At 37.0% G+C, this 17,441-nt stretch overlaps 1 long non-coding RNA gene across 1 annotated transcript; it reads left to right on the top strand.

The window, feature by feature from the left end:
* Nucleotides 1-2,405: 2,405 nt before the first annotated feature.
* On the top strand, nucleotides 2,406-3,024 carry LOC122005557. The gene is made up of 3 exons (XR_006118419.1): nucleotides 2,406-2,585; nucleotides 2,676-2,772; nucleotides 2,965-3,024. It is a non-coding gene; the product is annotated as an uncharacterized LOC122005557 (long non-coding RNA).
* The last annotated feature ends 14,417 nt before the right edge of the window (nucleotides 3,025-17,441 follow it).

Genomic DNA, 17,441 nt, shown 5'->3' with positions numbered 1-17,441 from the left:
TCAGGGGGAGGCTCCAGAATAGCTGGCACCTCCAAAACTAACTTACCCGACAGGGTAACCCAAAACAAACTAACCCGGCAGGGTAATTAGAATTAGAGACCAAGTTTAACTTGAATTATGGTACTGGTGAAGTTTTTGGATGATAGTACGTTAGAGAAGCTTGGGCATCGCATGTCTAGAAAGATATGGCTTCGATCTGGTGCATTTGGCCAAGTGGAACTGACCGAAGCTACCCTTAAATGAATCCTAACCAGTTAGACCAAGATTTAGTACTAAGTTCCGTGGATAGGACTATTCGGAAAACCTCGAAAGGTTGGTTACTTCTAATGATGTCCATATGACTCACCAAGCTTAGAAGTTTATCCGAAGAATGCCTATTTGTGGAAACCAAAGCTAAATCTGAATCTAACACACGTTAAACCAAAATCCATAATTAAAAATCCAATTTCATCTCACGAAATCATAGGATTCCCTGATTGAAAATATAGATCGGGTGAGATGAATAAGGCTTCAACTTTAATTTTAAAACTTAAAAATTAATTTCAAAATTTTATTTTTAAACTTAAAAATTAATTTCAATTTTAAAACTTAAAAATTAATTTCAAAATCTTAGGGGGCGTTTGGTTGGAGGGTTTAGGAATGGAGGAATGGAATAATAGAAATACATGGTGTTTGGTTAATGGGTATGGGAATAAAAATTTAGGAATCATTCCTAAATAATTAGGAATGAACAAAACCCAATTAAGTAGGTGGGTTTAGAATTCATTCCCGTTTAGATGACTTTTTGTTCTCGATAAAATATTTTTTACATTTTTTCTCTTTCGTTTTTTTTGCCCTAACCTGACTTCGTGCGCCATCTCCGCGACCTCGTGCGACAACAGAACCCCGCAACAAAGCGCCCCCTACTCCGTGCGACAACATCTTCCTCTCCGGCATAACTCATCGTAGGCTCTTCGAGTGCCTCCGCCGCCACCTCCTCAAGACTCTGATACTTCATCTTCCTCCCTTGCCTCCGCACGCCACAACAAGCAGGTAATCTTTAATCCTAATCGCTTGCTGTTTGTTTCGCTAGTTTTTTTTCCTTTCATTTTTTTTGCCCTAACCTGAGTTCTGCGACAACTCCATCCCCGACCTCGTGCGACAACTGAACCCCGTGACAACAGCGCCCCCTGACTTCGTGCGACAAGAGCGTCCTCTCCGGCGTAACTCATCGTAGGCTCTTCGACTGTGTCCGCCGCCACCTCCTCTTCGACTCCAACATCATTTTTCTCCCTTGCCGCCGCCCTCCACAGCAAGCAGGTAACCATTGGAACCCTAAACCCTCTTATGAATCGTTTGATGCTTGTTTTGCTATTTTTTTAATTCTTGATTCTTTATACCTATCTACTGTAGGTTGATAGCAGTAAGTTCTTGTTATCTAACAAGAAAGAAACGTTGTAATAATAAATGCAATGGAATAATACTTCCGCTTAGCCATGTGTTTCTTCTCACTTCTCACAATAGATGTGATCATGACAAAATAAAACTATATCATTCTTCTTGGCTATATGATTTTGAAATTTTCTTCGCACAATGATTTTATAATGCAATGTCATTGGCCATTTGCATGGGCATCCAAAGTCCAAACCGGACTAATTGGTTCATTTTGAAAGTCTATATTCTTAGAAGGCTGCATTATCTGACTCTTTGGCCTACTGGTCTAGCATATCCTCTTCAACTGTGGGTATGTGTGCATGAGTCAGCTTTTAAGAAATGATAAGTCAACTTGGGTAAAAAGGGTTGGGATCCTTGTGTTATTTCTCATGCATCTCTTGGTCCCATTATGACAACATTTGTAAAATACCGAAAATGATAAGGGAATTTTCCGGAATTTTTAGAAATTTTTCGAGAATTTTTCGGAGCTCGTATGGACATGTTAACGGGGACAAAAACAGGGTCCGGGAAAGGTCTGTTTAGGTTACCCTGTTTTAATGAGGAAAAGATTTATTTTCTTTTCCTTTTCCTTTTCCTTTTCTTTTTCTTTTTCTTTATATTTTTCTTTATTTCCTCGCCGTTTCTTTTCTCACTCGCGCACCCGAGCGCACCCTTTCTCCTCGCGCCGACGCCTCTTCCTCGTGCTCGACTCCTTGCCCTAACCGCCGGCCCCGGCGGTTCTCTCCTCTGCCGACGCCAGCGACCCTCCTCTCTGCCTTAGTTCTACCGCCGGCCGAACCCCGAACCTTGTTTTCTTCTTCTTTCCGTGTGCCCTAGCGCCGCCACCCGAGAACCCGCGCCTTCTCTCGATTGGTGGCAGCGCCGAGACGAAGCCGAGCGCCGGCCACAGGTTCAGCACCAGTCTCCGGTGCCTAGTTCCTCCCTGTGTACTGCCGCTGTTGCTCTTTTGCACAGTGCCGGCCAATTTCTTCTCTGCCGCCGGCGACTAGAGCCACCGCCGATCGCTCTGTGCCCTTCTACTTCTCTGCCGCCACTCTAACCGGAGCCGAGACCTTCTCACAGCAGTGCTGCCGGCCGGAAATCCTCTGTGCCCTAGCTGTGAGCATTTCTTCCTCCTCAGAGCAGTGGTGATACGGTATTGTGACAGAAAGGTGAGGGTTTAGGTCGTGATCTAGTGTTCTGTTCTTGTTCTATAGCTACTGTTGATCATAACATTAGATCGGTACCTTTTGGTTTTTCAGATCCTTGGTACAACAGATCGGCGATATTAGAGTTGCCCTATTCCGGCAGCCACTTTTTGTAGCAATCGACAGCACCTTTCCTGCCTGTTGAATTAAGGTAAGGATTAGGGTTTTGATATTTGTGGTAGATTATTGCTAGTTGAGTTAGCAATAATTAATAATTAGGTTTGGAAGTTATGTAATGGTGTAATTGGGGTTAACGAAACTAACCCTAACTGGTTAGTGGGTTAGAAATTTGTTTAGCTATTTGTTTATAATTAAATTAGCTAAACTGTGCGATTTAACACAGGACTTTGATTCGAGACGAGCATCTCGACGTCCGAGTTGGACCATTTCGATTGGAGGCGGGTACTTTGACTTATGTCTTTTGATATGCATGATAATATGTTTAACATATAACAGTAATTGTGTTACCTGTTTATTTCGGTTGGTCACTACATGATTAGTACATGTTGTTTGTTTATTTATTCTGCACTGCATATTATCTACCTGATCACATATGCCTTAGGTAGTGACCTAACCACATGCTCTGTTATATTCTGGACCTAGGGTTTATTTGATACCCTCTTCGATTTGTGTACCTTCTATTTGATACGTCTTCTTGTGGTACACACTTTGTATCTATTTATATGGATCATGCCATGTTATTCATGAGATTGCCATGTTCAGTATCATGCATCATGATTGCATGCTGTGCGATTGTCGGCTCTACTTTGGTTGAGCTCATCGCCAGTTACATGTACTGCACACATCACCCATGGATTTGTATATCTGGCTGGTGTGTGGCGGTTCTGCTGTTTGGCTCCGTTGGTCAGGTGACTCAGCGTGGTAGCCGGCAGTCAGTTCCGCTCTGTTTGGCTCCGTTGGCATTTAGGGTAGCAGCGTGGTAGCCGGCAGATGGTGGACTTTGTTTGGCTCCGTTGGTCAGGAGACTCAGCGTGGTAGCCGGCAGAGATATCCTCCCCGTCATCGTGTACCGGGAGATGAGAGCATTGAGCTCCCCCATTTATGATTTGGGGTCACAGGACAGGAGTACTCCGACAGCATCCCGTTTACTCTGTCATTGCTCAGGAGCATTGATTTCAGAGTATGGGGTTGACATATGCATTTATTGCATTTTTATTTGCTTGTGATTGCTGCACTTATATGCTGCATTTGTTTGGATGCATTGATTGACATGCATACAGGATTATGACTCACTCGGTCTGACGACCTGTTACCTTTATACTTTGATCCGGTTAGTACAGTTATCTTCTGATTTCATTTCAGTTGCATTTACCCTCCTCATATTCAGGAGACTGTACGCATGATTAGTGTTGTCTGTTATGCATATCAGTTGTACCTGCTGAGTGTTGGACTCACCCCGCCTCCATTGTTGATATTTTCAGGTTGAGGCTGTCCGGAGCAGTTCCAGTCGCTGGCCCCCCATCTGCACGTAGAGCTAGTTCTCTACTAGGTTGTTATTTGCTTTATTTTGGTTTTTCTTCCATCAGACTATGTTTTAGTTTTGTTTTGGATTTTATTTATGGATATTGTACGGATTGTTACCGTTTGATGGTCTTTTGGATGGTTTGGTTTTTATTCTACTATATGCCTGCCTGGACGGCAGAAGAGGTGAGTTCGTTGGATTTGAGCTTTACGAGTGTAGTGGAGTAGGGTGGATTTCGAGTCAGAGTCCTACTATTATTGATTACTATTATTAACTGCGTGGTTGTGACAGCCAGAGGCTGAATATCTTTATAAACTGCGTGGTGTTTGTTTTTATTTTTGTTATCATTCCAGCCGCCTGTGGCTGAAGTATATGTGATATGTAGAAAGTTTCATATTGTCCGCCGTACAGGGGAGATGCTGCCGAAATTTCTTCGGACAGAGACTCCTCTGGGGCGTGACAACATTTGTATTGTTTATCAAGAATTTTGTTGGATCCTTCTATTTGAACAAAAATAGAGAAGTAACAAAGAAATTGGATTGGATTGGATTTGGTTAATTATGGCCCTAGGAATGATATTGCATTTGATTGATATCACTAATTTTGCAAAAACATATCTTCATGTGGTATGAAGAAGTCTGTTTGCCATTGACTTGATTTGTGACAGATGCACATTTTGAATGACCCAACACCTTGGGTTCTATCAATTGTAACTGCATTGTTATCACAAGTGTCATCATAGGCAAGGCCATGAAGGAGTTCTGTTATCCACTTAACCTTCTTTTTTTTTTTGGAAAAATATCCATAAGTTTCTTTCTAGAGGATGGGAATCAATGGATTTTTCTGTCCTTGGATTAGATCATGTCCTTGGATTTAAGCATTGGGTTTAACCAACCTTGATCATGGATTTAAGCATTGGTTTTAACCAACCTTGTTAACCAACCTTGATCTGTCCTTGCATAAGTGGATTAGATCATGTCCTTGGATTTAAGCATTGGTTTTTCTTAGGGCTAAATCTTCCCAGAAAGTGTCCTTGGATTTTTTTTGAATTCTTGATTCATTACCTATGATTCGTTACTCAAGATGAGTAAGATTAGAATTAAGTGAGTTTTCTTATTTTGTATGTAACTATTAATTTCTCTTTATTGCTATGTAGAAGATAATGACTCGTATTCCTACTGCTAGTAGAAGACGCAAAATCATTCGAAATATTCGGATTATAGCATCAATGATGAACGTGTTCAGTGTTGTGTATGTTATGTGGTACCGATTGTTGTTGCTACATTTGCATATTATGAGGCCTCCACTTAAAACCAAAAAAGAGAAAACACTTGAGAGAATGAATTGGGTGTTTAGACTCACTCAAGACTCTGATACTGCTTGTATTAGCGAGCTTCGAATGGATAGACGCACTTTTGGAATATTATGTGACATGGTAAGAGATATTGGAGATTTAAAAGACACCAAAAATATGTCTCTACAAGAAGTAGTTGCTATTTTTGTGTATGTTTTGGCTCACCACAAAAAAAATAGGACAATGAGTCTATTATTTTTACGAAGTGGAGAAACTATCAGTCGTCATTTTAATAGTTGCCTTCTAGCAATCTTGAAATTGCATTCCATTTTGCTTAAAAAACCAGTTCCTATTACTGAAGATTGTCAAGACGATCGTTGGCGGTGTTTCAAGGTACTTTGTATTTGTATTTATTAAAATTATAACTTATTGGAAATAAAAAACCATCTTATTTATTACTTTTTCTAAATATTTAAATGACAGGGTTGTTTAGGTGCTTTGGATGGTACATTAATCAAAGTCACACCTCCTTCTGATCAAAAACCTCGATATCGCACTAGAAAAGCAAATATAGCTTCAAATGTATTGGGTGTTTGCTGTCCAAACATGCAATTTATATATGTTTTACCTGGATGGGAGGGTTCTGCACATGATGGTCGTGTGCTTAGAGATGCTATGATTAGGTCTAACGGTCTTAAAGTTCCTCAAGGTACAATTGGTATTGCACTAGCTAGTTAGCTTTTCAATATAAAACTTCATTCAAACTCATAATTAATGTGAAATATTTTTTTGTGTCCTTGAAGGTTGTTATTATTTGGTGGATTCTGGATATTGTAATGCAGATGGATTTTTAGCTCCTTTTCAAGGGCAACGGTACCACCTAAATGAGTTTCATGGTCACCGACCACATACAGCCGAAGAGTATTTTAATATGAAACATTCAAAGGCCAGAAATGTGATTGAGAGATGCTTTGGGTTGCTTAAAGGGCGATGGAAAATATTAGCTTCCCCGTCATTTTTTCCAATTGAAACTCAAGTGCGCATTATTTTAGCGTGTTGCCTTTTACACAATTTAATTCGAAAGTACATGAGTTTTGATCCACAAGAGTTGGAACCATTTGAAGAAGATGACATGGAAGATGAACACTTCGAAGATGATGAATATGTGACAAGTATCACCCCAACAGAAGAATGGACCAACTTTAGAAATTCATTGGCACTTGAAATGTTTAATCATTGGAGTGAAAGATTGCATCCTTGACCTTTTATGGGCAAGGGGATATGTTAAAGATTTTGTTATTGTATTTTCATGAATGTTTCAACTTGATTGTCATGTTTAAGAAGGTGTCTGTTCTGTAGACGTAACTGTTATTTATTTAATCCAGTAATTATTTTATTTTGGTTTATATATTATTTATCATCGAATACATTTGGTTTCCTGATAAATTTTGTATAACATGTTTTAGTTTCTTATAACCATTGTTTTTTTTTACTCATGACTTTTAATGATTTTACTTGCAAATTTGGTATAACATTATTATATGTTAGGATGGAGCAAGATCAAATAGTTCGAGGACGTGGGAGAAATAAATGTTTCTGGACAGAAAATGAGGTTCAAGTATTAATTGCAACTCTTCAAGATATGGCTTGTGATCCTTCATGGAAGACAGATGATGGTTTTAAAAGCAATTACATGACTGAAGTGCATAAGAGAATGCTAAGCAAGATCCCTACTTTTACAAAACAAGTTACACCTCATCTTGAATCCAAAATCAAGTGGTTAAAGACAAGATTTCATATTATTAATGACATGTGTAGGCAAAGTGGATGTCAATGGAATGATGTGGAGAAAAAAATAGCATGTGAAAAGCAATGGTTTGATAGCTACTGTCAGGTAATTTTATAAATCTATCACCGAAATTTTTTACTCTCTCAACTTTATCTCGAGCTATTTTTTTAATCATATGTATTTTATATTTTGTAGACTCACAAAGAGGCAAAAGGAATGTGGGATTTCAAATTTCCATATTTGAATCAACTTGAATTAGTTTATGGAAGAGATAGAGCTATTGGTGCTGTTGTTCAAGGATATGTAGATGCTATTTACAATTTGGAAGTTGATCAAAATGATGAAAGTGGAGGTGAAAATCTGGGTGCATTCTATCCTTTTTCAAATGAGTATGAAGAAGACAATAATGTGTATTTTGAATCAGAATCAACCCCCACTGGTTCACAAAACATTGATGTGACAAAGTCAGCGACAAAACGAAAACAACCATTAACAGCTCGAGATAAAGTTGCAAGAAAAAAAAAACCAACAGCACACTTGGATATTGTGACACAACTTCAAGACATGAACAATGGATTTCGCACTTTTGTGGATGGTTTTAATGCAAATTTTGCGACCATTGCAAATGTCATGGTAGAAGAAAATTTGCGAGAAAAAATGGCTTCAGAAAGAATGAAAGATGTGATTGCTGAGCTAATGAACCTTGGTCTTCCTAGTGGTGATGTATTCAAAGCAGCTAATATATTCACTGCAGATAAGGACAAGATTGATGTGTTATTCAATCTTCCTTCAGAGTTGCGAAGGAACTATGTAGTTAGCCTGCTCATTCCCTCCCCAAGTATGTAGATAGTGATGCTGAATTTTGTGGCAACTACTTGAGTTTCATGACTGTTATGCTGAGTTTTGTGATACATTGCTGAATTTTGTGGAAACTACTTGGGTTTCATGACTGATATGTTGAGTTTTGTGAAAACATTGCTGGATTTTGTGAAAACAAGTTTTTTTTGGGTGTTTTGGAGACAATTGATCATTTTTGTTCCCTGCTAAATATATGAATATGAAATTGTGTGGGATTAAAAAGTGGATGCTACTGTAACACAATTATTTTTCTTGATTGTTCAGTTAAAGTTATTCTATTTCTTGACATGGGTGAGTTGTAGTAGCAAGATTGGAAAGTTTATATGTGAGTTATAGTAGAATTCTTCCATAAATTCTGTAATAACATTTGTAAACATAATTGCTCCTCATTCTTTTATTTAGTTGTTAATATAATTTCATTTCATTACTTATTTCTCACATTATTTTTTTCCTTCGTTTACTTGCCAGTGCGACATGGAATAGAAAGACAACTTGGAATGGATAGTAAGTAGTAAATGAAGATATCGACTGGTTATGATCCTGATCGTCCTGCGTTGTTCCCTGCTCGATGGGCTCACTTCACATCACAATTATCTTTTTGTATGCCTTGTATAGCCGATTGAGATTGTTGTTGGTTGTGACAAAAAATAGAATAGATCTATCGCTGCCACAGTCAATGACTTCACCTCAAGACAATCATAACAAATTTTGCAACCATTGAAAAATAAAAAATTCCACAATTGACCCAATCTGTTTGATCAAAATTCCCAACAACGCATGCTTCTGGGAATACAGTTGTAAAAGATAAAGCATGTCTAAAAACAAATCGAAGTCCTTCATACTCTGCGTGCTCAATAAACATTTGTGCACAAACGCTATATCCGCCAGTGCGCACACAAGAAAGTAGGGACCAAGCCAAATCACTACCGATCAAAGCGAAATCGAATTCAAAGTAAAAATTTTTTTTAAAAAAAGGTTCGTTGAATCCGTAAATGATCAACAAAAAAAAACTAGGAAATTTCCACCATGAATACCAAAACACGCACAACGGCAGTATTTGCTTCCAAATCATCTCGTTTATATATAGTTCCTATTTAATTTTTTTTTCTAATTCTATTTTAATAATATTTTCCATGGCATGATGACAACTAATGACCCTATAATTAATATTTTTTTATTTTATTAGGAATACTATATTTATTTTAAGGGTAAATATTATATTTATTATATTTGCATTCCCAAACCTTTGACAAACCAAACAGCAGTATTGGTAATCATACCTAATCAAAATTTATAAACCAAACAACAGTATTGGAATGGCTAAACCCATACCCATTCCAGTTTACTATCAAACCCATTCCCATTCCCATTCCTACGTTTAAACCAAACGCCCCCTTAATTTTAAACTTAAATTAATTTTACACTTAAATAATGCATGCTCAAAAGACTAACTTTAAATCCTACTTACTGTAGGAGACCAAGTGGATTTTGGACAGTGGTTGCTCCAAACATATGACTGGAGATCACACCAAGTTCACTCAACTCACTTACAAAAGCCTAGGAACAGTTGCCTTTGGAAACAACGGCAAACTCAAGGTAATTGGTATAGGTAATATTGAATTAAAATTAGACTTTAGAATTACAAATGTTTTACTTGTTGAAAATTTTAAATATAATCTTCTAAGTATAAGTCAATTGTGTGATACTAGGTATAAGGTCAAATTTCTATCTACAAAGTGTTTAATCAAACATCTAGATAATCCTACCATAAGCCTAAAAGGTTTTAGAAAAGACAACATCTATGCCATCAACCTAACCATTTCTTCCATTAAGTGTTATTTAACACAAAAAGAAGAAACTTGGTTATGGCATAGGAGGATGTCTCACACCAATTTTAGAAATATAAGTAAACTAAATGGACTTGTAAAAGGCTTACCAAAGCTACCTAACTTAGATTCAACCATATGTAATGTTGTCAACAAGGCAAACAAACTAAATCAACCCACAAACAAACAAATCAACCACAAACTAACTCAATCTTATAACTTCTACATTTAGACCTTTTTGACTCCCATGGAGTCAAATCTATAAATGGAAACTTATATTGTTTAGTAATTATAGACGACTATTCTAGGTTTACTTGGGTAAAATTCTTAAAACATTAAGATGAAACTTTTGAAATTTTTACAAATTTTTGCAAATAGATTGAAAACGAAAAAGATATTAAAATTAAAAGAATTAGGAGTGACAACGGGGGAAAATTTAAAAATCACAACTTTAACAGTTTTTGTCTAGAAAACGGTTACCATCATAAGTTCTCATGCCCTAAAACCCCCCAACAAAATGGAATTGTAGAAAGAAAAAATAGAACCTTACTTGAAGCTTCTAGAACAATGTTAAATGAGTATAACCTACCTAAATACTTTTGGGCAGAAGCCGTTAGTACAGCCTGCTATGTACAGAACAGAATAACAATAAATAAAACTCATAACAAAATGTTCTTCGAAATGTTTTATAATAAACAACCAAATATAAAATATTTTAAAGTATTTGGGTGCCCAGTCTTTATCTTAAATACAAGAGAACACTTAGGAAAATTCACCTCTAAAATTGAAAATGGAATTTTTGTAGGATATTCCCTAAATAGTAGAGGCTACAGAATTTACAATAAGGTTACCTTAAAAATTGAAGAAACTACTAATGTAAAATTTGAAGAAACTAAACAAGACATAGAACCTACACAAACACTTGAGTTTGTTCCAGAAACCAACCAAACTCTAAGTCATGAAGAAGAGGAACAACATCAAGTGAGTCAACCCCCTAGAACAATAAGGGTTAACCCAAATCATCCAACTGATCAAATAATCGGTGACCCAGACTTAAGAGTTCAAACCAGATCATCTTTTAGAAACCTAAGTCAAATTTCATTAATTTCAAAAATTGAACCCAAAACTGTGGATGAATCCCTACTAGACCCAGATTGGATTATAGCTATGCAAGAAGAACTAGCCCAATTTGAGCGTAATGAGGTTTGGGACCTAGTCCCACCACCTAAGAATAAGAAAATAATAGAAACAAAATGGGTATTCAGAAACAAACTAAGTGAAACGGGGGAAATTACTAGAAATAAGGCTAGGCTGGTTGCCAAAGGATTTAGTCAAGTTGAAGGACTTGACTATGATGAAACATATGCCCCAGTAGCCAGATTAGAATCCATTAGAATGTTACTAAGTTATGCAGCCCATAAGGGATTCAAACTATACCAAATGGATGTTAAGTCTGCCTTTCTTAATGGACTAATTAAAGAAGAAGTTTATGTAGGTCAGCCTCCTGGGTTTGAAAGTCTAGAACACCCTGATTATGTTTTTAAATTAAAGAAAGCACTATATGGACTTAAACAAGCACCCAGGGCATGGTATGAGAGGTTAACATCTAAAGGATTCAAACAAGGTCAAATTGACCCAACCTTGTTTGTTAAATCATTAAATACAGACATATTTATTGCACAAATATATGTAGATGATATAATATTTGGCTCAACAAATTCAGAATTCTTAGAAGAATTTATTAATCTAATGGAAAAAGAATTCGAAATGAGTTTAGTGGGAAAATTAACCTATTTCTTAGGATTGCAAATCAAACAAACAAATGAAGGAAATTTTATTTATCAACATAAATACACCAAAGAATTACTTAAAAAATTCGGAATGGAAAATACAAAAGAAATAAAGACACCTATGGCAGTAAACACAATCTTAGACAATGACTCAAATGGAAAACCAATTGATTTAAAACATTATAGAAGTGCAATAGGTAGCCTACTGTACTTAACTGCAAGCCGACCTGATATTTTATTTGCAGTTAGTATGTGTGCTAGATACCAAACTTGTGCTAAGGAATCCCATTTGACACAAGTTAAAAGAATTTTTAGATATCTTAAAGGAACAACAAATGTAGGAATCTGGTATCCTAGGATAAATAATTTTGAATTAATAGGGTATTCTGACTCAGATTATGCTGGATGAAAATTAGACCGCAAAAGCACAAGTGGTGGATGCCAATTATTAGGTTCATCACTTGTTAGCTGGTTTAGTAGAAAGAAACATTGTGTTGCTCTATCTACAACTGAGTCAGAATACATAGCTATAGGCGAATGTGTTGCACAATTATTATGGATGATGCATACTCTAAAAGATTTCAACTTAAATATCACAAATGTAAAAGTATTAATTGACAATATAAGTTCAATTAACTTAACCAAGAATCCTGTGCATCATTCAAGAACCAAACATATTGAAATTAGGCACCACTTCATCAGGGATCATGTTACTAAAGGTGATATTAAACTCAAGTACATTGAGTCCAAATCAAATTTAGCTGACATTTTTACAAAACCAATCCCTGAAAGTGAATTTAGCAACTTACGGCGAAAATTAGGGATGTGCCTAATAGACTAGGATTTTTGTAAAACTATTTTTAAAATAATGTTTTTTCAACTTATAAGTTAAAACTGTATGTTTTCAAAACTTTCCATTTTTAGATTTTCAAAAACAGCTTTGGCCTTAGACTAGTTTTGAATCCCTAGAAAGCATGTACCCATAGGTCTAGTTTTTGAGCATCTCACCAACACCTTAGGTTTACCTTGCTTGTGTTTGACAAACATAGAAAGGGGTGAGATGCATAGGCCAATTATCTGGACTTAAGATGCTTAATTCAGTGCATCAGCATAAGTCTGGACGTTAAATACAACTCAGATATTAATCAGATTAAGTTGATCAGTCAAATCAACTTAATCTGACTAACCAAGTGAAAGCTACTATCTTCTGATAGTTAGTTAGTACCTAATTGGTTAGACAGCTGGTTAAATTTAAGTATCAAGTTCAGGGGGAGAAATTAACTAAAATTTTGTGTGTTTGAAAAATGTTTTTAAAACTAATCTATGCTTGAACATTAGATTACAAAAAGTTAAACTTAACTAAGTGTTTGAAAAACTTGGAAGGTTAATTCCACCTAATTTTCAAACCTGTTTTAAAAAGTTGACTATTAAACTTTACAAATTTAGCTTTTATCAAATTAGCCTTAAAAATTTATTTTGGCAAAATTTAATCTCACTTAATTTTTGCTTTGTTTTGAAAAAGTGAAGTTGAAAATTTACCTTTTGAAAAGTAAATGTTACTTGTCTCCCCCAAGACAACTTGATTTTTTTACTTGGATTTTTTTTCCTTGAATTTTTGAACCAAAACTCAGATATTTTTCAAGATCAACTGTTTTCCAGGAACTCTAAACTATGTTTACCCTTGTTTTTTGATGAATGCCAAAGGGGGAGGGTTAAGTGGTTAAGTTAGAGCAACTAAATGCAAACTTGAAAAACTAACTTAAAAACCTCGAAAATCATGCTTGATTTTTGCATATATTTATCACTAACTTAACCAGGTTGTCATTCCATCAAAAAGGGGGAGATTGTTGGTGCGGTTAGCACTAACGGTCTAACTCAGGTTTTGATGAATGACAAATCAGGTTAAGTTAGGTTCGTCGTTATCTAACACTCTGATCGAGTGTGCAGGATAAGTCCAGACAGGTCGATGGGCTGACCGAATATCTGGCACGAAGTCCAGCTAGGTCGACGGGCTGACCGGATAGCTGGCGAGAAGTCCAAGCGGGTCGACGGGTTGACCGGACGCTTGGCGAGAAGTCCAGCTAGGTCGACGGGCTGACCGGATAGCTGGCGAGAAGTCCAAGCGGGTCGACGGGCTGACCGGACGCTTGGCGAGAAGTCCAAGCGGGTCGACGGGCTGACCGGACGCTTGGCAAAAAGTCCAGACGGGTCGAAGGGCTGAGCGGACGTCTGGCAGGTAAGTGAGGTAAGTCACTGGAGGGGAGTGACTGCGAGGACGCGTTCTCGGGAAGGGAACATTAGGCGTCGATCCGGCTTAGAACCATTTCGGATGTCTAAGTCGAGATCGTGACTAGATTCCGGTCTCGGAAAGACGGAATCTAAGTCATACTACTTGTGCTAATTCCTACTATGATAAAATGTGCTAACAATCTGTTTTGCAGGACATATATTGCCTCGGACTAACTTTGTTTTGCAGGAAAAAGGAGATTTCTGGAACAAGGTGGTCCGGGCGCCCGGAGGGGATCCGGGTGCCCGGAGGTCCGGGCGCCCGGAAGGGATCCGGGCGCCTGGAAGGTAAATTCTATCCAGCCAAGTCGTCGCCACGTGGAGCATCTCGGTTTGAGCAGCTACGTCACATTCCAAGCGCCCGGAAGGAATCCAGGTGCCCGGAGCAGCATATAAAAGAAGCCCCAGGTAGGAGCTTCAGAATCAATAATTAATCTGAGAACTCTTCTACTGCTGGTCTTGCTGCTCGACGTTCAGTGCGACGCCAACAAAGCTCCGACAAAGTGCTCCTTCGGTTTTTATTTAATTCCCTTGTCGGTATTGCTTTATTTTCACTAGCATTTCCTGTATTCATTCTGTAATCATATTTCGACTTGTTAGTGATTGCCCAACGAAAGTGGTCAAGCACCACGGGCCTTTGAGTAGGAGTCCTCACAGGCTCCGAACGAAGTAAAAAATATTTGTGTCTATTTTACTTTTCCGCTGCATTTATACTCTAAGTTTTCGAATCGATATTTACCCCCCCCCCCCCTCTATCGAATCTAACGGTCCTACAAAAACAACCTCCAAGCATGTGGAACCTAAATTATCATCACATCAATTTCATAGGAAGCATTATAAGCATGATTAACTTGGTTTCTAAGTTCTCCAAGTCCCTAAACTTCATGTGGCTGAACCCTATCAGGTGTGAAACAAGGTCCCAAATGTCATGAAAGCATGGAAACCTTAAACCATATTTATATCATTTTTTTTCCAAGTAACATAGTAAGCATATTTGAGCTAGTTCCTAAGTTCTTCAAGCCCTTAACATATGTCATGGCCGAAATTTAACAAGTATTCATTAGGGCTAAAAGCAAGCATACAAGCATGTGAACTTGAACTAACATCATGTATAAATTCATAATAAGGCATCATACAATGGGTATGGCCGAAACTTACCCTAGCCTCATTTTAGGTCATTAAACAACATATAGCATGAGAACTTTGGCTTTCTACTTATCATATTTCATGTAGAGTGACATGAGCATATTTAATTTTTGTTCTAGGGTTTCTAGGGCATCTATCCCTTCATGGTCGAAACATACAATGGTCCATTTAGGTCATGGAAAAATTATACAAGCATGTGACTCAATCGACATATTATCATATTTCCATAAGAAGCATTTTTAACACAATTGGTTTCAATTTTAAGGCCTCTAGGTCATTTAAACCCTACTTGGCCGAGACTCATCAGTGTTTAAATTTGCTTCAAATAGCCTAAAAGCATAGGAAGTCATACAAGTTTCATAGCATGTATAAAGACAAGCATAATAAACATACATGTGAATTGTGTCTTAGGCTTCCTAGGTTTCTTTCCTTTTTCTTTTATTTTTCCTCATGGCCGAAACCTACCAATCTCTAAACTAGGTTTTAAGTGGCCTAAAGCATGGAAAACCTAAGTAAGTTTTATGGCAAAAATTACTAAGAACATCATATACAAATTTGGTTCATAAACAAGCTAGGACCCTTGTGATCTTACATGTCATATATCATGTAACTAAATTCTCTATACCCTAATTAAGCATGAGAGTATTAAACAATTTTCATATCTTAATATCACAGAGGTCTTGAGCATGTTAAAATTTTGTTTAAGCTTTTCTAAGCTATCCATCTTATCATGGCCGAAAATCTTAATGAAGAGTTCATGAATTTCTAGCAATATTCAACATGCAATTCTTTAAGAGAACTCTATATTCTATCATATAAACATGGTTACTTAAATTTAAAGGTCTTCCTAACCCTAAGCTCTTTTCTTGGCCGAAACATATGAGTGGATTTCTTTTGGTTCCAAGTAACTTTTAAGCAAGAAAAACCAACAAAAGACCCTTAGTAATTCATGGAGGGAATCTTGTACTAGTTTGGTTAAACAATGATTTCCCTAACCTCTTTAAAATATTTTTGGCCGAAATTCTAGGGTTAGGTACTCCTCTGACCAAGCATCATATAGGTATAAAAACATGAAGGAAAACCTTCCTACATAGCATAGAAAATATATCATGAAATGAGGACTTGTTTAAACCTTCCTAGATTTGAAAACTCTTCTTTGGCCGAATTTTTCTTAAATTCTATTCTAGGTTTTCTAATCCTCATAAAATCCGAAAAGCACATAAAACGCCTTGTACCACAGGTGAGGGGAAGCTTACTTCCTTTTCGCTTGTGGATCTAAGGTGTGGTGATGGAAGAAGTAGCCTCTTCTTCTAGTTCCCTTCCCTTGATTCCTTGCTAAGTCCTCCTTGTATCTTAGGCTTTCTTAGGAGAAAACCTTGGCTTGGGCCAAAGATGGAGGAGAGGGGACTGAGGGTTCGGTGAGGGAGAGGGAGGATGAGGGAAAATGAGAGAAAAATAGAATTTTCCCTTTACATCATTTTTTTTTTATATTAAGGGGGAAGAGGTAGCAAAATTGGTTTTTGCTTTCCTTCTCCTTTAACCCATTTTCTATTTTCTTTTATTTATTTTATTTTCTAATTTATTCTCATCATTTATGATGAGAACAAGGGGAAATGAATCCCCTTCATTCTCCATTTAATGTCACGGCAAGAGAGGGAAAAGAGAGAGAAAGGGAGGAAGGCAAATTGCCTTTCTCTTGCTCTTTTCTTGCTTTCTCTTCTTAGATCTTTACTCCTATCTTTATCATGCATTCCCTTTCCTTGCTATCAATATCTTCTCTCTATCCCAATTGGTTTCTACTAATTAATTCTATAAATTATAATATAACTGGTTCAAGGTTCAATCCTTGACCTCCTCTTCTTTTTATTTCATTTTATTTCTTTTTGCTTCAACTCACTTCTTATTATTTTTCTAAGGCAAAATTCATCATTCTCTTATTTATCTTAAAAGTTTTAGGGTGTTACATTGTAAAACGAGGAGAGGTTGTTGTCGCCAAAATTACATCAGCAGATAACCTGTAAGATCCTTTCACTAAGGTCCTTCCGGTGAGAGCTTTTGATAGGCATGTTGAGGGGATAGGAATCAAATGTATGGCAACATTTATGGTAGCATAGTCTTTTAGTATAAGTGGGAGATTGTTGAGAATGTATACTATAAGCCTAGCTTTTGTATGAATTTCTGTTTTGAAACATTTTGAAATGAGAATCACCTTGATCAAATGTTTACATTTTATATTAATATATATGTCAATGCAGTTGTCTATTTAATTTATATTGTAGATAACATAATGTGTGATGCCATATACAAGATCATGTTATCGGTTCCTTATAAATTATAAATAGTTGCTC

Source organism: Zingiber officinale, chromosome 1A, assembly GCF_018446385.1.
Source record: "Zingiber officinale cultivar Zhangliang chromosome 1A, Zo_v1.1, whole genome shotgun sequence".
NCBI lineage: Eukaryota > Viridiplantae > Streptophyta > Magnoliopsida > Zingiberales > Zingiberaceae > Zingiber > Zingiber officinale.
The sequence above is the reverse complement of the archived record's forward strand: the minus strand, read 5'-3'. Positions and strand labels throughout refer to the sequence as shown.